At 41.5% G+C, this 23,799-nt stretch overlaps 1 long non-coding RNA gene across 1 annotated transcript in view; it reads right to left on the bottom strand.

The window, feature by feature from the left end:
• Positions 1-14,744, bottom strand: part of LOC123587958 — a 43,700-nt gene extending 28,956 nt beyond the window's left edge. The window contains exon 1 of the long non-coding RNA XR_006707627.1: positions 13,575-14,744. This is a non-coding gene — a long non-coding RNA (uncharacterized LOC123587958). The remainder of the gene's footprint in view (positions 1-13,574) is intronic.
• Positions 14,745-23,799: the final 9,055 nt, after the last annotated feature.

Raw genomic sequence — 23,799 nt, 5'->3', positions numbered from 1 at the left:
GTCTTCAAGTGGACCGGGCAGAACCATCCCCAAGGCGCTCCAGAAAGTGCGAGTCACAGAAACACACCCCCTGTGGAAAGACAGCTGCGAGGACACCTACATGGGTCAGCGCAGAAACAGAATGTCCGGCGTGGACACACAAAAGCACACATACTATGAGCCAAAACCAGTTGTCTGGGAATGAGGTGGCACGCGCTTCCTTTCTGACGTCTTGAGCTTTTCAGAAAAATGCAAGCAATCCATTCTGAAGTCGAAAAAATATATAAATTCTCTCACTTAAAAAAATTAAAAAGTAAATGGAGCAAATGAGGGTAACAGAGACAAACCTGGGACCCCACCCTGGGACTGCCACGTGCTCAAAGGACCCCGAGTGTCCTGACTCCTTTGAAGCCTCTGAACGTTTCCCGAGAGACCGTGGGATTATGTGCTGGTTTTTTAAAACTTTTTGTTCTGATTATGAAAATTATATATGCTCATGCTGGAAATTCTGAAAAATAGCATGTGTATAAGGAAGAAAACTACCCACAGGAATCCCAGCAAACGGTGTTGACGTTTCAGTGCTTCCATGGCAGTCATCAGCTATAACTCAAGAGATGCTGGATAAATACTTGAGATACTGCCCAGCAATGTGCATCTTTCTCAGGTAACATAGCACAAGAATTTTCCTACGGCAATCAATTGTTCCAAAACAGTGTTTTTACTTGCTGCAAAATAGGAAATATATCTAAATTAAGTTGGCCATTTTCCTGACAGATACCGGGTTATTTACAGTTCATATTACAAAAAAGTACGGGAGCTATATACATAAATCTTAGCTTAGGTTTCTGATTATTTCCCTAGGACAGATTGCCAGAAATGAAATCACTGTAGCAAAGGGTATGAATACCCTCGGAGTTTCAAAAAAAACAACAAGAATCTCGGGGCGCCTGGGTGGCACAGTCGGTTAAGCGTCCGACTTCAGCCAGGTCACGATCTCGCGGTCCGTGAGTTCGAGCCCCGCGTCGGGCTCTGGGCTGATAGCTCAGAGCCTGGAGCCTGTTTCCGATTCTGTGTCTCCCTCTCTCTCTGCCCCTTCCCCGTTCATGCTCTGTCTCTCTCTGTCTCAAAAATAAATAAACGTTAAAAAAAAAAAAAAAGAAAAAAAAACAACAAGAATCTCACAGAAAAGTTACAAATACAGCCAAAAGAGCTGGAGTGTGCTACCAAAGGCATGCCCCAGGACTGTCAGTGACAACGTCCTACAAACAAGGACATCTCCTGCCCCAGTACAGCCATCAAAACCCAGATTCTGACTCACCCCTCCCATGGACACGCCGGACCCACAGCTACATACGGACCAGGTTCCTCTCCTCTGACAACCAGCTGAGCAGCTGCTGCATATCCAGAAACAAGAAAAGAGCCACATCATGGTGGGTGGCAGAGGCTAAGACTTGGTTTCACTGTAAATCCACCCCCGGCACAGCAACCCACAATCGGGAGGGAACTCACAAACCCAGACCTTCTCCCGGAGCAGCAAAGGGTTCTACCCCACATCAGACACCCCAACTTTTAAGACCTGCACCTGAGGAACAAGCCCTCAAAACATCCGGCCTCGAAAAGCAATGGAGCAGGTAACCGGGAGACCCAGAGGGCTGTAGCAGCCTGAGAAATACCTCTTAAAAGGCTTGCATAGACTCCCCACCCCAGGGCCAGTGCAGAAGCAGCTGTTTGAAAAGTGGCCAGACTTTATGTCAGAGGTCCATTTACTAATCTGAAAGCATCGGCCCCAGGAGCCCGGCCTGTTGGCGTATTTCCCAAGGACAGAGGCCCTGGCAGGCGCCATTTTTATGCTCTCCCTCTTCCACTCTCCACAAGAACAGCACCTCCCACAGAAAGCTTTTACAGGCATCTGGTGCCCCGGTTTTTGCCGCTGCAGCCAAGGAACACCCCTCAAAATTCTGGTTCTGGAGGCCAGGGGGCTTGTGTTCTGGGGTCCCACGGGACTGTAACAATCAGAGAGACACTTGTTGGCAGAATACTGTCCTGAGGTCACCACACAGACGGCAGCCTGAAACATACGTCCGTCTCTGAGAAAGTGGCAGACCAGTGTGGCACACACCTAGAGGCCATGGAGGTGCTCTCAGGGAGCACAGGCCAGGGGACACCACCCTTTTGCTCCCCCTCTACCTCTGTCCCTCACTGGGGTCTCCCGGGAATGAGCTTACACCTTTCTGGCACCCCAAGTTTTGCACTTGCTGCCAGGGACCACCTCTACATCACCTGGCTTTGTGCTAAGTAGTGGGGCTTTGTGCTCATGGGTCCCCTAGGCCTGTAACCAGTGCAGAAAGGGTTCTCAAACAGCCACCACTCCCAGGCCAGAGCAAGAGACAACAGAGCCAGGAGTTCAGTTCTTTGGAGAAAGAGGGCTGTAAGCTGTCATCGATCCTGCAGCCCGAGGAGCAGGCTTCTGATTAAACACACATCTAAGGCTTGACTGGAAAGCCTTCCAGAGCCCTTGGAAGGTGGTTTTACCTTCATCCCTCTGCCATGCTCCAGGCTGCCAGCATCCCTCAGAGGGGAGCTCTTACACATGCCTGGTGCCCTAGTTCTCACATCGGGTGTCCTAGTCTTTGTGGCTGCCACCCCAGAACACCTCCTTGAATGACTCTGGTGGCCAGGAGGCTTGCGTTCCTGGGTCCCATGGGACTATAAAAGGCAGCTAGTTCTTGGAAGGCTGCCACCCCCATGGCACCACAGACTGGAACACATCCCTAGTCTCCCTGTAAAACAGGCCTATTTGCTTGTCCTGGAACTTCAGCCTCATGGGCAAGCTTCAGGTTTGGCACACATCTAGAAGCTACAGAGATGCTCTCAGGGAACACAGGCCTGGGGACCTCCAGATCACCTGTTCTGTGGCCAAAAGGGCTTATGCTCGTGGTCCCTCAGGACTGTATATATTTGCATACTTTAAAATCTGCTACCTGAGTGTATAGCTTCCAACCAGCCCGAATCTACATGCTGACTGAGACTCCACCCACTGGGACACTAACAGGCCTTGCACACTCAACAACTGGGAGATATTAAAATGGGCTGCTTGCACGATCACAAAGGTTTGAGAGACAACCAAGAGCTACCGTAAGTTTAAGCAGTAAGGTTCATCTACACAAGACGATTCCTTCAAAACTGGAAAAGATGGCTGTTTCAGCTAATCCATAGAAACACAAAGAGAGAAACAAGCAAAATGAGGAAACAGGAATATATTCCAAACAAAAGAACAACATAAAACCTCAGAAAATAACCTCAATGAAATGGAGATAAGTAGTTTACCTCACGAAGAATTCAAAGTAATGGTCACAAAGATGCTCTCCAAACTTGAGAGAAGCATGGATGAATACAGTGAGAAGTTCAATAAAGAGATAGAAAATATAAGTACCAAACAGAAGTCACTGGATGAAGAATACAATAACTGAACTTAAAAATACATTAGAGGTGGGGTATTTGGGTGGCTCAGTTGGTTAAGCGTCTGACTCTTGATTTCAGCTCAGGTCATGATCTCACAGTTCATGAGATCAAGCCCTCATCAGGCTCCACACTAATAGCACCAAGCTTGCTTGGGATTCTCTCTCTCCTTCTCTGTATGCCTCTCCCCTACTCATGCTCATTCTCTCTCTCTCTCCCTCTCTCTCTCAAAATAAATAAATAAACACAAAAAATACATTAGAGGGGTTCAACAATAGACTAAATGAAGCAAAGAAAGAATCAATGAACTCAAGTACAGGGCAGTGGAACTCACCCAATCAGAGCAGCAAAAAGAAAAAAGAATGAAAAAAAAAAAAAGTAAAGATAGCTTAAGGGGTTATAGGACAACATCAAACGGACTAACACCCACATGATAGGACTCCCAGAAGGAGAAGAGAGAGAGAAAGGGGCAGAAAATTATTTGAAGAAATAGTGACTGAAAGCTTTCCTAACTGGGGAAAGAAGCACATCCAGATCCAAGAGAGCCTAGAGAGTTCCAAATAAGATGAACCCAAAGAGACCCACTGAGATGCATTATAATTAAAATGTCAAAAGTTAAAGACAGAGAATCTTCAAAGCAGCAAGTAAAACAACTTGTTCGGTACAAGGGAATGCCCACAAGACTCAGCAGATTTTGTAGCAGAAACTCTGTAGGTCAAAAGGGAGTAACACAAAACATTCAAAACGCTTCCAATCAAGAACTTCCAATCAAGATTACTCTACCCAGCAGAGTTATCATTCAGAATTGAGGGAAAGAGAGAGTTTTCCAGACAGCAAAAGCTAAAAGAGTTCATTACCACTAAACCAGACTTACATGAAATGTTAAAGGGATGTTTTTAAGCTGAAAAGAAAGGGTGCTAATTAGTAACAAAACACATGAAAGCATAAATCTCATTGGTAAAGGTAAATATATGGTAATGGTAGTTAATTACTTATAGCTGGTATGAAGGTTAAAAGACAAAAGTTGTAAAAATAACTATAACGACAGGGGCGGCTGGGTGGCTCAGTCTGTTAAGCGTCTACTTCCAACTTTGGTTCAAGTCATGATCTCACGGTTCTGGAGTTCAATCCCTGGGTCGGGCTTTCTGCTGTCAGCACAGAACCTGCTTCAGATCCTCTGTCCCCTCTACCCCCTTCACTTGCACTCTATCTCTCAAAAATAAGTCAACATTAAAAAAATAACTATAATGACATAATTAGCTAAGGAATACACAAGATAAAAAGAAGTAAAATGTGACCTCAAAATGTGGTAGGGAGTAAAAATGTACAGCTTTAGAATGTGTGCATACTTAAATTACTTTCAACTTAAACTGTTATAAATATAGATTGTTATATGTAAGCCTCATAATAACCACAAAGCAAAAACCTGTAGTAGATACAGAAAAGATAAAGAAATCTAAACACTCCACTACAGAAAAGTCATCAAACCACAAAGTAAGAGAGAAAGAGAAGAGGAAACAGAGGAACAACAAAACAGCCACGAAACAATTAACAAAATAGCGGTAAATACACACCTATAGATAATTACATTAAATATTACATTAAATGTAAATGGACTAAATTCTCCAATCAAAAGACATAGAGTGGCTAAATTTAAAAAAAAAAAATTCACTTGACAGAAGTATGGGCCCAAGTGCAACACAAGTCATGTACAAGAATGTTTGTAGCAGTAATTGCTAATAGTCCAAAACCAAAAGCACAAAATGCCCAAATAAATAATGGACAAATAAATAATAAGTATTCTTATGATGGAATATTTGCAGGAATAAAAACAAACCACAGCTATGTACTGCAACATAAATGAATGTCCAAGCATAATGTTGAACCAAAAAAGCTAAACACAAAGAAACATACTGAATTATTTCATTTATGTAAAGGTCATCAAGTACTAATTGACAGTAATTATCACTGAGGAGCAGGGCAGGGGGGTGTCTGAGAGGCAGCACGAGGACTTCTGGGGATCTGGTCACATTCTCTTTCTTGTGTTTGGCATATTCATTTTGTAAAAATTTATTGCACTGTGCATTTGTGGTTTGTGTGCTTTTTTGTATTTGTGTTATATTTCAATAAACAGATAAAAAATCATTTTAATGGTTAAAAAAAATCCAGGACCCATCTATATGCTGCCTACAAGAGATTCACATTAGATATAAGGACACACAGAGATTGAATATGACGGGATGGAATAATGCAAATGAAAACCAAAAGAAAGCTGTGGTAGCTATACCTTGATCAGAAAAAAATAGACTTTAAAGCACACTGTAATAAGAGACAAAGACGAGCATTACATAATGATAAAGGGGTCAAGCCAATAAAAAGGTATAACGTTTGTAAATACTTATGCACCCAACATAGAGGCTCCTAAACATATACCACAAACATTAACAGACTTAAAGGGAGAAATAGACAGCAATACAATAATAGTAGAAATATCTAATACCAAATTTTAATCAATGAATATATCATCCAGTTAGAAAATCAATAAGGAAACATCAGTCTTAGATGGAACATTAGACCAGATATATACAAAGCATTCCATCTGAAGGCAGCAAAATACACATTCTTCTCAAGTGCTCAGGAAACATTCTCCAGGATAGACCACATGTTAGGCCACAAAACAAATCTGAATAAATGTGAGAAGACTGAAATCATATCAAACATCTTTTCTGACCACACCGGTACAAAACTAGTAATCAATCACGAGAGGAAACTATAAAATTCACAAATGCTACTGAAAAACCAGTCAATGAAGAAATCAACAACTTGAGATAAATGAAAATGGAAATACAACATACCAAAATTTATGGGATGCAGCAAAGCAGTTCCAAGAGGAAAGTTCATAGCAATACATGCCTACCTCAAAAAAAAAAAAAAAACAAGGAAAATCTCAACAACCCAACTTTATACCTCAAGGAACTAGAAAAAGAACAAAACCTGAAGTGAGTAGAATGAAGGAAATTATAAAGATCAGTGCAAACGTAAATGAAATATATTAAAAGGACAATAGAAAAGATCAATGAAACAGAACTGGATATTTGAAAAAGTAAACAAAATTGGCAAACCTTTAGCTAGACTCCCCAAGAAAAAGAGGGCTCAAGTAAATGAAATCAGAAATAACAAGAGATGTTAAAACTGATACCACAGAAATACAAAGGATCAAAGAGATGACTATGAAAAATTATATGCAAACAAATGGGACAACCTAGAAGAAATGAATAAGTTCCTAGAAATATGCAATTTTCCAAGACTTAACGAAGAAGAAATGAAAAATCCAAATAGTCCAGTTACTAGTAAAGAGATTGAAAAAATTTTTTTTTCAACGTTTATTTATTTTTGGGACAGAGAGAGACAGAGCATGAACGGGGGAGGGGCAGAGAGAGAGGGAGACACAGAATCAGAAACAGGCTCCAGGCTCTGAGCCATCAGCCCAGAGCCTGACGCGGGGCTGGAACTCACGGACCGCGAGATCGTGACCTGGCTGAAGTCGGACGCTTAACCGACTGCGCCACCCAGGCGCCCCAAGCCAATATCACTGATGAAGATAGATGTAAAAATCCTCAGCAAAATATTAGCAAACTGAATTCAACAATACATTAAAAGGATCATACACCATGATCAAGTGGGATTTATTCCAAGGATGCAAGGGGAGTTCAACATCTTCGAATCAATCAATGTGATACATCACATTAACAAAATGAAGGATAAAAATTATATGATTGTATTAATAATGCAGAAAATGCACTCAACAAAATTTAACATCCATTTATGATTAAAAACCTAACAAAGTAGATAAGAAGGGAATGTGACTCAACATTTTTTTAAAAACCATACATGACAAGCCCACAACTAGCATCATACTCAACAATGAAAAACTAAAAGCTTTTCCTCTAAGATCAGGAACAGGATGGATGCCCACCCTCACCACTTTTATTCAATGTAGTATCAGAAGTCCTACCCACAACGATAAGGCAAGAAAAATAAAAGGTATGCAAATTGGAAAGAACAAATGTAAAGCTGTCACTATTTGCAGATGACATTATATTATATATAGAAAACCCTAGGGGCGCCTGGGTGGCTCAGTTGGTTAAGCGGCCGACTTCGGCTCAGGCCATGATTTCACAGTCCGTGAGTTCGAGCCCCACATCGGGCTCTGTGCTGACAGCTCAGAGCCTGGAGCCTGTTTCAGATTCTGTGTCTCCCTCTCTCTGACTCTCCCCCGTTCATGCTCTGTCTCTCTCTGTCTCAAAAATAAATAAACGTTAAAAAAATTTAAAAAAAAAAAAAAAAATAGAAAACCCTAAAGACTCCACACACAGAAAGAAACTGTTAGAACTAATAAATGAATTCAGTAAAGTTGTAGGATACAAAATCAATATGCAGAAATCTATTGTGTTTGTATACACTAATAACACACTAGCAAAAAGGAAAATTAATAAAACAACTCCATGTTTAACCAAGGAAGTGAAAAATCTATGAATTGAAAACTATAAGACATTGATGAAAGAAATTGAAGAACAAATAAATGGAAAGGTATTCCATGCTCACTGACCGGAAGAATTAATATTGTTAAAATGTCCATATTATCTAAAGCAATCTACAGATTCACTGAAATCTCTATCAAAATGCCAATGGCATTTTTCACAGAAATAGAACAACGAACCCTAAAATTTATGGAACCATAAAAGACCCCAAATAGCCAAAGCAATCTTGAGAAAGAACAAAGCTGGAGGTATCATGCTCCCTGATTTCAAACTAGATTACAAAGCTATAGTAAACAAAACTTAATGGTATTGGCATTAGAATAGACATATAGACCAATAGAATAGAATAGAGAGCCCAGAAATAAATCCACACATATATAGTCAATTATTTATGACAAAAGAGAAAGAATATATACTGGGAAAAGATACTCTTCAATAAATAAGCCATGAAAACTGTACAGCCATATGCAAAAGGATGAAACTAGACTGCTATTTTATACCATACACAAAAATTAACTCCAAATGATAAGCTCTCTGACATCAGTCTTGGTTATGAGTTTTTGGATCTGACTCCAAAAGAAAAGGCAACAAAAACAAAAATAAACAAGTGGGACTACATCAAACTAAAAAGCTTCCGCACGGCAAAAAAAATCATCAACAAAACCAAAAGGCAACTTACTGAACGGAAGAATATATTTGTAAATCATATATCTGACAAGGGATTAATAACTGAGATAGATAACACACACAGCTTGATCAATGGCAAAAAAAATCTGATTATATTTTAAATTTTTAATTTTTTTAAATATTTATTTATTTCTGAGACAGAGAGAGACAGAGCATGAGTGGGGGAGGGGCAGAGAGAGAGGAGACACAGAATCTGAAGCAGGCTCCAGGCTCTGAGCTGTCAGCACAGAGCCCGACGCAGGGCCCAAACTCACAAACCTTGAGATCACGACCTGAACCGAAGTCGGTCACTCAACCGACTGAGCCACTCAGGTGCCCCATATTAAAAAAAAATTTAAATTAAAAAAAAATCTTATTTAAAACTGGGCAGAGGATCTACATAGACATTTTTCCAAAGAAGACACAGAGATGGCCAAGAGGTACATGAAAAGATGCTCAACATCACTCATCATCAGGAAAATGCAAATCAAAACCATAATTAAATATCAGTTCACACCTGTTAGAATAACTATTATCAAAAATAAAATAAACAAGTGTCGGTGAGGATGTGAGAAAAAGGGAAACCTCATGAACTTTTGGAAGGAATGTAAATTGGTGCAGCCACTACGGAAACGGTATGGAGGGTCCTTAAAAAATTTTAAATATAACTACCATATGACCCAGTAATTCCACTTCTGGGTATTTATCCAAAGAAAATGAAAACACTAGTTCAAAAAGATATATGCATTACCATGTTCATTGCAGCATTATTTTCAATAGCCAAGATATGGAAACAATCTCAGTGCCCATTGATGAATAAATGGATAAGGAAAATGTGGTATACCCTATCAAAATACTAACAGCATTTTACACAGAACTAGAGCAAATAATCCTAAAATTTGTGTGGAACCACAAAGAACCTGAATAGCCAAAGCAATCTTGAAAAAGAAGAATAAAACCAAAAGTATCACAATCCCAGATATCAAGATATACTACAAAGCTGTAGTAATTAGAACAGTATGGTACTGGCACAAAGATAAACACATAGATCAACAGAAATGAATAGAAAGCCCAGAAATACACCCACATTTATATGGTCAATTAACCTTCAACAAAGAAGAATATGCAATGGGAAAAAGTCTCTTCAACAAATAGTGTTGGGAAAACTAGATGGCTACATGTAAAAGAATGAAACTGGACCACTTTTTTTGCACCATACACAAAAATAAACTCAAAATGAATTGAAGACCTAAATGTGAGACCTGAAACCTTAAAAAGAGAGGAGGGAGGGAGGGAGAAGAGAGCACAGGCAGTAATTTCTCTGACATTGGCCATAGCAACATTTTTCTAGATAGATCTCCTGAAGCAAGGGAAACAAAAGCAAAAATAAACTATTGGGACTACATAAAAACAAAAAGCTTCTGCACAGCAAAGGAAACAGCCAACAAAACTAAAAGCCTAGTGAACAGAAGACACTTGCAAATGACATATCCAATAAAGGGTTAGTATCCAAAGTATAACTTATATAAAACTCAACACCCAAAAAATAATCCAATTTAAAAATAAGAAGATATGGGGGTACCTGGATGGCTCAGTTGGTTAAGCGTCCAACTCTTGATTTCGGTTCAGGTCATGATCTCACAGTTTCATGAGTTCAAGCCCTGCATGGGCTCTGTTCTGACAGCATGGAGCCTGCTTGAGATTCTGCCTCTTTCTCTGCCTCTCCCCCACTCACATTCTCTCTCAAAAAAAAAAAAAAAAAAAAAAAAAAAAATTCAGCCATGAACAGACGTTTCTCCAAAGAAGACATACAGATGGACAACAGATACATAAAAAGATGATCAACGTCACTCATCATCAGGAAAATGCAAATCAAAACCACAGTGAGATATTACCCCACACCTGTCAGAATGGCTAAAATCAAGAAGACAAGAAACAACAAGTGTTAGCGAGGATGTGGAAAAATTGGAACCCTCATGCACTGTTGGTGGGAATGCAAACTGGTCCAGCCACTGTGGAATATACAGGTTCCTCAAAATATTAAAAGTGAATCACCATACAACCTAGTAATTCCACTACTGGGTATTTACCCAAAGAAAACAAAACACTAATTAGAAAAGGCATTTGCACCCCTATGTTGATTGCAGCATTATTTACAACAGCCAAATTACAGAAGCAGCCCAAATGTCCATTGATAGAAGAAGATAGGGTGCGTATGTGTGTGTGTGTGCATGTGTGTAATGGAATATTACTCAGCCATAAAAAAGAATTAATCTTGCCATTTGCAACAACTTGGATGGATGTAGACAGTATAAACCTAAGTGAAGTAAGTCAGAGAAAGACAAATACCATACGATTTCACATACGTGGAATTTAAGAAACCAAACAGAAAAGAAACAAACCAAAGACAGACCATAGAGAGAACAATAGCATATATCTCTCTTTAATATAGAGAACAAACTGATGGTTACCAGAGGGGAAGAGGGTGGGTGAAATGGGTGAAGGGGATTAAGAGAACACTTACTGTGATGAGCACTGATATATGGAGTTGTTGGATCACTACATTGTACATCTGAAACTAATATACCACTGTATGTTAACCATATTGGGATTAAAATAAAAAGAGAGAGATGAGATTAAAAAAAGAAAAGAATACACAGTATACACACACAATGTAATATCATTCAGCCATTTGAAACAACATGGATGGATCTTGACGGCATTATATTAAGTGAAATAAGTCAGGGAAAGACAAATACGGTATGATCTCACTTATATGTGGAATTAAAAACAACAATAAAAACCAAGCTCTTTGATACAGAGAACAGACTGGTGGCTGCAGGGGTGAAGAACGGGAAAAATGGGTAAAGGGGGTTCAAAGGTAAAAAGTTCCAGTTATAAAAGAATTATAATTTATTATAAAAAAATCCCAGTTATAAAATAATTGTGATGGTGATATACACCAAGAGGACTATAGTTAATAATACCATATTTGTATATTTGAAAGTTGCTAAGAGAGTAGATCTTAAAAATTCTTATCACAAGAAGAAAAAATTGTGACTATGTGGGGTGAGAGATGTTAACTAGATTTATTTTTGTGATCATTTCACAATATATGCAAATATTGAATCATAATGTTGTGCACCTGAAACTAATGTTACATGTCCATTATGCCCTCAATTTTAAAAATAAATAAATAGAAAGTAAATGAGAATACAGATATCCTGGCTCCCTGGATTTTTCCATTAATTAATAAAATCTCCTATGAGAACCAAAAAAAAAAAAAAAAAAATCTGTATGTTGATACACTATCATCTAACCCTTGACCCCACTCCTGCTTTGTCAATTGCCTTGATAATGCCCCTTTACAATAAAAGCACCACTTCAGGGGCACCTGGGTGGTTCAGTTGGTCAAGCGCCCGATTTCAGCTCAGGTCATGATCTTGCGGCTCGTGAGTCTGAGCCCCACATGGGTCTCTGTGCTGACAGCTCAGAGCCTGGAGCCTGCTTCAGATTCTGTGTCTCCCTCTCTCTCTGCCCCTCCCCACCTCAAAAATAAATAGACGCTAAAAAATTTTTTTAAAAGCGCGAGTTCAGAATCCAGTCAGTTGTCTTCACTCTCCCTCACTGTGACACGGTTCTCAGTCCTTCCTTGATTTTCATGACCTTGACGCCTCTGCAGGCCACAAGCCAGTTATTTTGTAATTTGGTTTTGTCTGAAAAAACCTCACAGCTAGTTTCAGGCAACGGCCCTTTGGCAGGAGTAATCACAGAAGCAATGCTGTGCTCATGGAACATTCCAGCAGGCAGCACCCCACTTGTCTGTCCACCACAGATGATGTCCATTCCCTCTGACCACTTCATCCCAGTGGCATCTTCAGGGCTTCCCCACTGTGAAGCTTTCTTTCGTCCTTTGTAATTATTATTTTGTAAGGAGGTACTTTGAGACTATGGAACACTGCATTCCTCATCAAATTTCCAAGTAATCTGTTTGTTTATATTAGTACAGACGCCTATTTTATTCAATTCATTGTAAGTCTTTACTGTCATTATTTTGGTGTCAGAATGCCTCAGATTTGGCTAGTGGGAGTCTCTTCAAACTGGCTTCTGTGTCTTTTTTACATTTCCTCATTATTCTTGAAGCATATTCTTGCTTTCTGGTTCAACTAGATGTTTCATTTCATTTCCTCTTTTTCCTGCCTCAGACCTGAAGCCAACCTCTCCCCACCCCCAGCCCCCAAGGCATTCTGATTTCTTCTGTGGAGAATGGTGTTTAAAAGCCAAGATCTGGGCTGTAGGTGTGCTTACTGCCCTGGGGTGCCACTATCAGGCCTCCCAGGACAGAACTGGGGGTTACTGCATGTGTGTACACGTGAGCAAAGAGAGCTTCCCCTCTACACACAGGCTTGACAGCCCATGCCAAGCCACTGTCACCATCCCCGTTCCCACACATTGCCACCCTCTGCTGATGTGGGCTTCACGCCCCTCCATCCCCTCTTACCCAGCTTGGGCTTTCCAGGTACTGACCTCCCATCACCCTGCTTGCACTGACAATGACCGTTCTCACGTCCTGCCCGCCCCCCTTCATGCGTTCCTTTCTTGCCCTGCTCCAGGCATGCAGCCCCTGCTTCCCCCACCCATGTGGAGCTGGGCTGAGTCCTGCCACAGTTTAGGACTAAGAGGGAAGGAAAGGGGAAGAGGAAGGCTGTTTGAAGTTCTAGATACATGCATACATATATACTGCCATATTGCTGTTACCAAATTTATTTACTTACCAAAATTACAGAAAGAATCTCTCAGCTTGTCAGACTCTGACCCCACATCCTGAAGTCGATTCTCCACCGCTGAGCTTCCCAGTGGGTCTCCCACACAGCCATTCCTCCAAAGCCACTGCACGCCACTCCTCGCTTGAGGCAGACCCCTCCTTACCTCCTCCTGTTTCCCTCCTCCTCTGGGAAGCCTTGTCTGCCATTCCCATTCCAGTCTTCCCTCTCCTTGCTCCTGCAATAGAGACAGACCACAGCGTTAGGGCTCAGAGTGGAGAGCTCCAGGAGGGCACAAACCCCATTTCATTCACTTTTTATCCCCACCAGCCATTAGGGACATGCACGTAATAGGACCCAGTGGGTATAGACGGAGAATAAATAAGCGATGGCTGCAACATTTCAGGAAAGAGGCAGGAGACATCATGAGTCACCATCCCATCTCTGCAGGCAGCTTAGCAAGCGGGACTGCAGCCAGCAGCCAGTTACATTCAAAGTTGCTAGATGTGGTGCTGAGAGGTTCCTTTATTCAAGAATTATTAAGTATGTGTCTAGACAAAACTGTCTGTTTGCTGTCTTCTGGCCCCTTACCTGTCCCAGTGCAATCTCCACCTGGGGGCCAGTGGGGACAGGGACAGGCCATGGGGGTGTCTCCATCTCTCTGACCTCAAGTTACTGTGTGGGGTTTACACCTGCAGTTTTTTCTGCTCAATAAATGTAAGCAGTGAGGGAAAGAGATACGTTTCAAGAAGACTTTCATGAGGCTGGTGGTGGCGGGATGTGTTGCTCCTTCAACTCAAGTTTCATAGGTAGTAAAAACAGTGAAGTAATTGTTTATCCTAGAACTTCACTGTCGGGGGTTATCAGCAACCAACCAGGTGACCTACTTTTTTGATTCTTGAACTTCAAGTTTTGAAACTTCTGCATCATCTAGGAGCACCTTACTTCAACACTGACAGCAACAACTCCATGTACAATGGTTTAATGGGGCAAAGGGACTCACTTTTTCTCAATTGGTAATGCTGTTAGATGGCACACCACTTATATTTTGAGAACTAGATAAATGTACATTCTAGAAAATTTATAAAATGAAAAAATACAAAAAAGCTAGGCTCACCACCCAGGTGTGGCTAGGGTTTTATTGCACATCATTCACTGATGACCCTTTTACTTCATAGTTGAGCCATACTGGACCTGTACATTCAGTGTTAATTAAAGCGATTAAGTACAATATTTGTATACCCATGTTCATGGTAGCATGATGCACAATAGCGAAATCATGGAAGTAGCCTAACTAATTTAATATTACTGAGCCTAGCCTTTAATATCACCTAGACTAATTTAATATCACTGAGCTGTACAATTAAAAATTGTTGGGGCGCCTGGGTGGCGCAGTCGGTTAAGCGTCCGACTTCAGCCAGGTCACGATCTCGCGGTCCGTGAGTTCCAGCCCCGCGTCAGGCTCTGGGCTGATGGCTCAGAGCCTGGAGCCTGTTTCCGATTCTGTGTCTCCCTCTCTCTCTGCCCCTCCCCCGTTCATGCTCTGTCTCTCTCTGTCCCAAAAATAAATAAACGTTGAAAAAAAAAATTTTTTTTTTAAATAAATAAAAAAAATAAAAATAAATAAAAAAAAATTGTTAAGATGGTAGTTTTTATGTGTACTCTACCACAATTAAAATAATTGGGAGGAGAGAGGAGCTAAGATGGCAGAGTAGTAAGAGGGTGCTAGGCTTGCCTCTTCCCTGAACACAGCTGGATAAATACCAAATCATTCTGAACAACCAAAAATTGATCTGGGGACTGACAGAACACATTGCACAACTAGAGAGAGAGAAGAAGCCACACCATAGAAAGCAGGAGGTACGGAGATGTGATTTGGGGGAGAAAAGGATCACAGGTGCTACAGAAGGCCTTGGCCATGGAGAGGTGGGGGAGGGAAGGGAAGGGGCAGAGGCAGGAGGAAGGGGAGGAGGAGGAAGAGGGAGTGGGAGAGGGAAAACACTTCTCCAAAGCCATTGACCAGGAAACTGAAAGGGACTGTTTTTTTGTGAATTTTTACAACCAATGGGGCTCAAAGACTGGACTTTTAGAGGTCCATGTGATGCTCGGCGTGGAGCCCTGAGGGCATTACAGTGCTCCTGTGGAGAAAGAGGGCAGAAGCTCGGGAGCACAAGGTATGATCTAAGGATCCCTTGGGATGCACAAGAGAGATGGTTCCCCCTTCCTGGAGCACATCTGGGCAAGGTGGCATTGCCTCTCCAGGGACAAAAGAGCTGGCAGGCACCATTACCATCCCCTGCTCCTCAGCATAGGTGTAGAGACACCTGCTGAGACTAGCTAACCTGAACACTGGCTCTTTGTTGCACTTTACTCCAAAACCAGTGCTCCTGCACTTTGGTGCAACTGCCCTTCTGAGACAAACCTGCGTCAGTCCTAACATAGTAAAACCCTCCCCCAGTGGACCATCGTGGATCTCTGCCATACCAGGTCCCTAAAGCTTGGAGTTTTAAAACTCAGCCAGCCTTCCTGGGATAGAACACAGGTGTGCTGAGCTTCCAGGCGGGCAGACAGCCCAGACACAGTCAGGGTGAAGGCAGGGATCTGAGGGATGCCCAGGACACAGGAGAAGAGATAGTCTGCTCTTCTGGGAGGGCTTCCCAGACAGCAGCAGGTGCAAACTTCCCTCTCCAGGATGAGGGAGAGGGATTGCACCATTTCTCTCCCCTGCCCCTCAGTGTAAACTAATTTCAGTAAGCAGCACAATGCCAACAGTGGCAGCCTAAATTGCTTACACCAAGTCCTGCCCCATGTTCTGCAGGTACTGCTTTTTGGCTCACACTTGTCTAAGAACCAGAGCAGCAGACCCTTCCCCAGAAGACCAGCACAGAACCACCGAACACACAAAGTCTACTGACCACAGAGTGCTGCAAAGTTTCAGCTCTAGTGGAAATAGCATCAGGTCTCTTTTAACATGCAGACCAAAGCACACCAAGTTAAAACTTGCCACACTCCAGATAAGGTCCAAAAACTCCCCACTGCAGGCAAGGAGAAACTCTACATGGACTCACCTGAGGGAAGGAACAGCCAAAACATAGCAGCAGAGTGCATGCAGCACACATCAGAGACACACCCTGAAGCACAAGGCCATGGACAGTATATGACCTCTTATTTATAAAGCCACTACTCTCAGGAGCAGGAATTATAACAGGCTTTCCTAACACAAAGAAGAAGGCCAAGATGGAGGAACTCATCCCAAAAGAAAGAGCAAGAAAAGGTCACAACCAGGGATCTTCTCGAAACAAATATAAGTAATATGCTTGATCCAGAATTAAAAAAAAATAAGCATGAGGATACTAGCTGGTCTCAGGAAAAGCATGGAAGACACCAGGAAGTCCCTTACCACAGACATAAAAGATCTAAAAACTAGTCAGGCCAAAATCAAAAAATGCTATAACCAAGATGCAAAACCAACTGTATATACTCACAAGAAGGATGGAAGAAGCAAAGGAATGAATAAGTGCTATAGACGTAAAATTATGGGAAATAATAAAACTGAAAACAAGAGGGAAAGAAAAATATTGGATCACAAATGTAGACTTAGGGAACTCAGTGGCTCCATAAAGTCTAGTAACATTCATACCATAGGAGCCCCAGAAGAGAAAGGAAAAGAGGCAGGTTTATTTGATGAAATTATAGTTGAAATATTCCCTAATCTAGGGAAGAAAATAGATGTCCAAATTCAGAAGGTACAGAGAACTCCCATCAAAATCAGGCTAACACCAAGATATATCATAGTTAAATTTTTAAAATATAGAGAGAAAGAAAAACCATCAGCAAGACAAAAGAAGTCCCTATCATACAAGGGAAGACAAGTAAGATTAGCAGCAGATCTCTCCAAAGATATTTGACAGGCCAGAAGGGAGTGGCATGATATATTCAGCATGCTGAATGGGAAGAATATGCAGCCAAGAATACTCTATCAAGCAAGACTGTCATTCAGAATAGAAGGAGAGATAAAGAGTTTCCCAAACAAAAACTAAAGGAGTCTGTGACCACTAAACCAGCCCTGCAGGAAATATTAAAGGGGACTCTTTGAATGGGAAAGAAAGACCAAAAGCAACAGAGACTAGAAAGAAACAGAGAAAATCTCCAGAAACAATGATAAAACAAGTAATACAATGGCACTACATTCATATCTATCAATAATCACTCTGAACGTAAATGGACAAAATGCTCCAATCAAAAGACATAGGGTATCATAATGGATTAAAAAAAAAAAAATCCCTGTATATGCTACCTACAAGAGACTCATTTTAGACCTAAAGACACCTGCAGATTGAAAGTGAGGGGATGGAAAAACATTTATCATGCTAATGGATGTCAAAAGAAAGCTGGAATAGCAATACTTATATCAGACAAACCAGATTTTAAACCAAAGACTGTAACAAGACATGAAGAAGGGCACCGTATCATAATAAAGGGATCTATCCAACAAGAAGACTTATGCCCCCAACTTGAGAACACCCAAATATGTAAAAACAATAATAAACATAAAGAAACTCATTAATAATACAATAATAGTAGGGGACTTTAACACCCCACTTACATCAATGGACAGACCATCTAAGCAGAAAATAAAACAATGTACTTGAATGACACGCAGGACCAGATGGGCCTCACAGGTATATTCAGAACATTCCATCCTAAAACAGCAGAGTACACATTCCTTTCAAGTGCACATGGAACATTCTCCAGAATAGATCACACACTGGGTCACAAATCAGCCCTCAAAAAAGTACAAAAAGACTGAGATCATACCATGCATACTGAAAGAACAAATATTGTTAAAATGTCTATCCCACCCAAAGCAATCCACACATTTAATGTAATCTCTATAAAAATACCACCAGCATTTTTCACAGATCTACAACAAACAATCCTAAAATTTGTATGGAACCATACAAAAGCTCAAATAGCCAAAGCAATCTTAAAAAAGAAAGGCAAAGCTGGAGGCATCAGAATTCTTGACTTCAAGTTATCAAGGCAGTATGGTATTGGCACAAAAGCAGATACATAGATCAATGGAACAGAATAGAAAGCCCAGAAATGGACCCACAACCATACAGTCAACTAATCTTTTACAAAACAGGAAAGAATATCCAATTGGAAAAAAAAAAGTCTCTTCAACAAATGGTGTTGGGAAAACTGGACAGCGACGTGCAGAAGAATGAAACTGTACCACTTTCTTACACCAGACACAAGAGTAAATTCAAAATGGATGAAAGACCTAAACGTGAGACAGGAAACTATCAAAATCCTAGGGGAGAACATAGGCAATAATCTCTTTGACATTGGCCATAGCAACCTCTTACTAGGTATGTCTCCTGAGACAAGGGAAAAAAAGCAAAAATGAACTATTGGGACTTCGTAGAGATAAAAAGCTTCTGCACAAGAGCTTTTTATCTCCATGAAGTAAACATTAACAAAACTAAAAGGCAGCCTACAGACTGGGAGAAGATATTTGCAAACGACCTATCTGATAAAGGGTTAGTATCCAAAATCTATAAAGAGCTTACCAAACTCAATGCCCAAAAAACAACCCAGTTAAAAAATGGGCAAAGACATGAATAGACATTTTTCCAAAGAAGACATCCAGATGGCTAACAGACATATGAAAAGACGTTCAACATCGCTCACAATTAGGGAAATACAAATCAAAACCACCATGAGATACCACCTCACACCTGTCAGAATGGCTAACATTAACAACTCAGGCAACAACAGACATTGGCAAGGATGCAGAGAAAGGGGAACCCTCTTGCACTGCTGGTGGGAATGCAAACTGGTGCAGCCGCCCTGGAGAACAGTATGGAGTTTCCTCAAAAGGTTAAAAATAGAACTACCCGGGGCGCCTGGGTGGCGCAGTCGGTTAAGCGTCCGACTTCAGCCAGGTCACGATCTCGCGGTCCGTGAGTTCGAGCCCCGCGTCAGGCTCTGGGCTGATGGCTCGGAGCCTGGAGCCAGTTTCCGATTCTGTGTCTCCCTCTCTCTCTGCCCCTCCCCCGTTCATGCTCTGTCTCTCTCTGTCCCAAAAATAAACAAACGTTGAAAAAAAATTAAAAAAAAAAAAAAAATAGAACTACCCTACAACCCAGCAACTGCACTACTAGGTACTGACCTAAAGGATACAAAAATACAGATTCGAAGGGGTACATGCACCCCAATGAACACAATATACATATGTGTGTGTATGTATACACACACACACATATACACATATACACACACAATGGAATATTACTCAGCCATCAAAAAGAATGAAATCTTGCCCTTTGCAATAATGTGGAGCTAGAGAGTATTATGCTAAACGAAATAAGTCAGTCAGAGAAAGACAAATACCACATGATTTCACTTTTATGTAGAATTTAAGAAACAAAACAGACGAACATGGGGGGAAGAAAAGAGAGAGAGGCAAATCATAAAACAGACTTTAACAATAGAGAACAAACTGGGGGCTGATGGAGGGAGGTTGGTGGGGGATGGGCTGGATGGGGGGGATTAAAAAGGACACTTACTGGGATGAGCACTGGGTGCTGTATGTAAGTGATGAATCACTGAATTCTGCTCCTGAAATCAATAATTGCACCATATGTTAACTGGAATTTAAATTAAAACTTGAATAAGAAAAAAGCAAAGGAATACAAACTTCTGGCTGTAAGCACTCTAGAAATACACTGTGGATTCTTTTTTTTTTTTTTTTTTCAAAGTTTATTTATTTTGGGGACAGAGAGAGACAGAGCATGAACGGGGGAGGGGCAGAGAGAGAGGGAGACACAGAATCGGAAACAGGCTCCAGGCTCTGAGCCCTCAGCCCAGGGCCTGACGCGGGGCTCGAACTCACGGACCGCGAGATCGTGACCTGGCTGAAGTCGGACGCTTAACCGACTGCGCCACCCAGGCGCTCCTACACTGTGGATTCTTAACTGACGTGTCTGTCGAGGCTCTGTTTAGAATGCCTGTGTGCAACCATTCTTTTGAGCACACCTGTCCTGTTTCCCTATGGCCTGATGACACTTGAGGACCAAGAGTATGTGGAGCAATAAATCCTTTGGGGGGCGCCTGGGTGACTCATTTGGTTAAGTGTCCGACTTCAGCTCAGGTCATGATCTCGCGGTCTGTGAGTTTGAGCCCCGCATCAGGCTCTGTGCTGACAACTCAGAGCCTGGAGCCTGTTTCAGATTCTGTGTCTCCCTCTCTCTCTGACCCTCCCCCATTCGTGCTCTGTCTCTCTCTGTCTCAAAAATAAATAAACGTTAAAAAAAATTTAATAAATCCTTTAGGAGTCTGTTTTTGAATGGACCTTATAGGCCACATGACAGTTTTTTGAACATATCCCAATTACACTAATTTCTTGGCAATGTATCAGGCTGGTCCTTACTTGCAAGAAACAAAAATGACTAGCTGATGTAAGCATGGTTTGGAGTGTTTCCAGTGGGAAAGGGGGCAAGCAATAACTTGAATATGTTGCTTTCTAACTGGATACGAACTTCGGTACCCAAAGGAGGAGCACAGAATGAACACCACCCCTTCCAGCAAAGACAGAACCTTTGCACCACTTATATTCTAAAGGCTGTAAAAGCGGGGACTCTTGCTCTGCGCCTCAGCACAAGCTCAGCGGGGTCCACCTACCTTGGAAGAGTGGTCACGGCATCACAGGAAAGGTGCCCCAGCCGCCCCGAGGTTCTCTCCTGCCACACAGGGCAATGCCCGTATGGAGGTTCTCTCCGAAGGGGGCTGCGTGTGTGAACTTCCTCTGAACCTGAAATGAGGTGAGGCCCCGACGTGAAAGCAGGCAGGCCTGGGCTGTGTACCGGCCCTGGTTTGTATCCTCAAGACACGACTGAGTCCTGAGCTCTGCACACCTCTGCACACTTTTTCAAGTATGTCCTGAGCTGGGGACAATACAGGATCCTGTATCCATCAGGAACATTTGCTGATGTCGGGATTACAGGCAGGGATTCTGCAGTCACATTTGCAACAGCTTCAACAGGCTGTTGTGATTTGTTAGACTTCCAGATTGCCCCGGCTTTGGAAGGATCTCTTTCTCTCTTTCCTTATCTTTCTGTGACCTTCTCTCCTATAGTTTCCTACCCTCCCTGGGGGGACAACATCCTTAGAGGGCATGAAAGCCAACACAGGTTGACTCACTTGCCTGGTTTCCTTCATCCGGAGAAATCATACCGATTTAAAGCAACAGGCCATGTTATTCCTACACCAGGAACAGTGTTCAGGTGTGACTTAACCCCTCCCTCAGGCTCCTTCCAGCAGGGGAATCAGTGAGCTCATGCAGCAGCACCTTGGCAGCCTCAGCTTCTCCCCATTTCTCCTTTAGTTCATTTGTTACCAGGCTAAAACATTGTTTTTTAAAGACCTGTCATCATTATGACATAGCTTATGCTAGGAAACAAGGCAATAGTTCCAATTTAAATCTGGCTCTACCACCCACTGTCCCATACGACCTAAGAAAAGTCACTTAATCCTCTGGGCCACTTTGCTCATTTGTACAAAGAAAAGCCTAATGTGCCTCTTGCACAGGATTGACAACACTCAGATGGGCACAGACTGCAGGTGCTATACAAATGCAGAATATATACTCTCAGGAACCATAGTCTATTGAAATAAAAAAAAAAAAAAATCACACCCATTCCTCACCGGAATTCCAGAAAGTTGCCTTTAAAGTAGTCTCCCTAATCACCATACAGTATAAGTAATAAAAATGCTCTCCCTACCACCCAGAAAGACAAGCTTAGGAAGGTAGGTTTCTTAGCCAGTCAACAGGGAATAGGTATTCAATTCTAGCTCAGGTTATGATGCAGGCAGTGGTGAGGTGTGTCCACCTGGGCATGCTCCCTCTGCCGCCATTATTTAAGTTGTCGGGAACGATGGGACGACCACAGGGAGAGATACTTGGATGGCCATATGTGCCCGTCCACAACTACTCTAGTCGCCACTGTCAGTAACTGCATCACACATTTGGCATGGCACCACAGCATACGATAAAGATGTTTTCAGTCTGTACACTTAAATTACACTTTACTACATGTTGGAAAGTACAGCCCTTGCTCCACTCTCCCTGTCGGGCATACAAATGGCGGTAATGGAAACAAGAAAAAAGAAGTTAGTCAAATTGAATTAATGGCTACTTCTATGAAGCAACTTCTATCAACTTAAAAACATAAGCATTCCATGTGAAAAGTTTTGCTATTCAAACTACCAAGCTAATAACCAATGCTGTTCTTTGTACAGTCATTAAAAACTTTTTAACAATTCCATTCATAAATTAAATGTACAAATTTAGTTCATCCTAAAGTAATATTTATCACAGACCAAAGCCTTTGATAGGAGTCTGGAAGATCTATAGAATTGATGAGCTTGTGGGTGTGTGAGACATGCTGTGTTTAGGTTAGATCTCAAACACTGCTGTGATTTAAACACTAAGATGTAGTTGTATATTTAAATTAAAACGATTTGGATTTTAAGCTAGCTGAATATTTAGATTCCAACTGAATTTGCAACAGATAAAAGAAAGCTATTTGATCTATTTACTTTCTTTTCATTTCAGGCTATTAGCACTTGGCAAAGAGTCAAATGTTAGAAGATAAATCTCCAGGAGCCTCCAGTGATGAGGGATGGGGTCACTAGAACTCTTCTGGTGCAACGTTACTGACTTTGATTTTAGAAACCTAGAGTATGTAATATAGTAGTGAAGACCATGCTAATCTAAACTTATGAAGTCAGAGGAACTTAACTTACTCTTTTTAGATTTTGGACTTGCAGTAACTGCACATCTTGAAATGAGGCGGATATAGAGAACTTTGATGTAAGACATTCTTAAAGGCTCAAATGGAAAACTCACAAGCAATGTGTTCAATAGCTGAAGCACTTCATCTTGTTTTATTTGGTCTCAAGCTGCCTTTGTATTTTTGTTACCATCTTTCTACTACCAGACACATCATCTAAATTGACATATCTTTGAGGGGCAGACACATGTATATAGCATAGACTCAGGGAAACCGGGTCCAAAAACACTTCATTGTTGAGGAAGAAAGAGTTGCATTATTACACCCATAGTGAAATATTTATAAAATACTGGATTGTTGCTGATAATCTTAGAGGATGCCCACAAATAGAGCTTTAATAGTGAGAAAACACTATTAGAATATAACATTACCAAATGAAGGGTAGCTGCTTAATTTTTTAAATAAGTATTAAATTTTAAAAAGAAAACAAATCACTGACACTCTCTTCCTGCACATGGCTTATCATCACAGCCAAAGGGACCTGACTATTGAGGGTGCAGGTGTAAAGAAAGGAACCTCTCGAGACTTTTA

This window comes from Leopardus geoffroyi, chromosome D3, assembly GCF_018350155.1.
Source record: "Leopardus geoffroyi isolate Oge1 chromosome D3, O.geoffroyi_Oge1_pat1.0, whole genome shotgun sequence".
Lineage (NCBI taxonomy): Eukaryota > Metazoa > Chordata > Mammalia > Carnivora > Felidae > Leopardus > Leopardus geoffroyi.
Note: the sequence above shows the minus strand (reverse complement) of the source record. Positions and strands in the feature narration are given on the sequence as shown.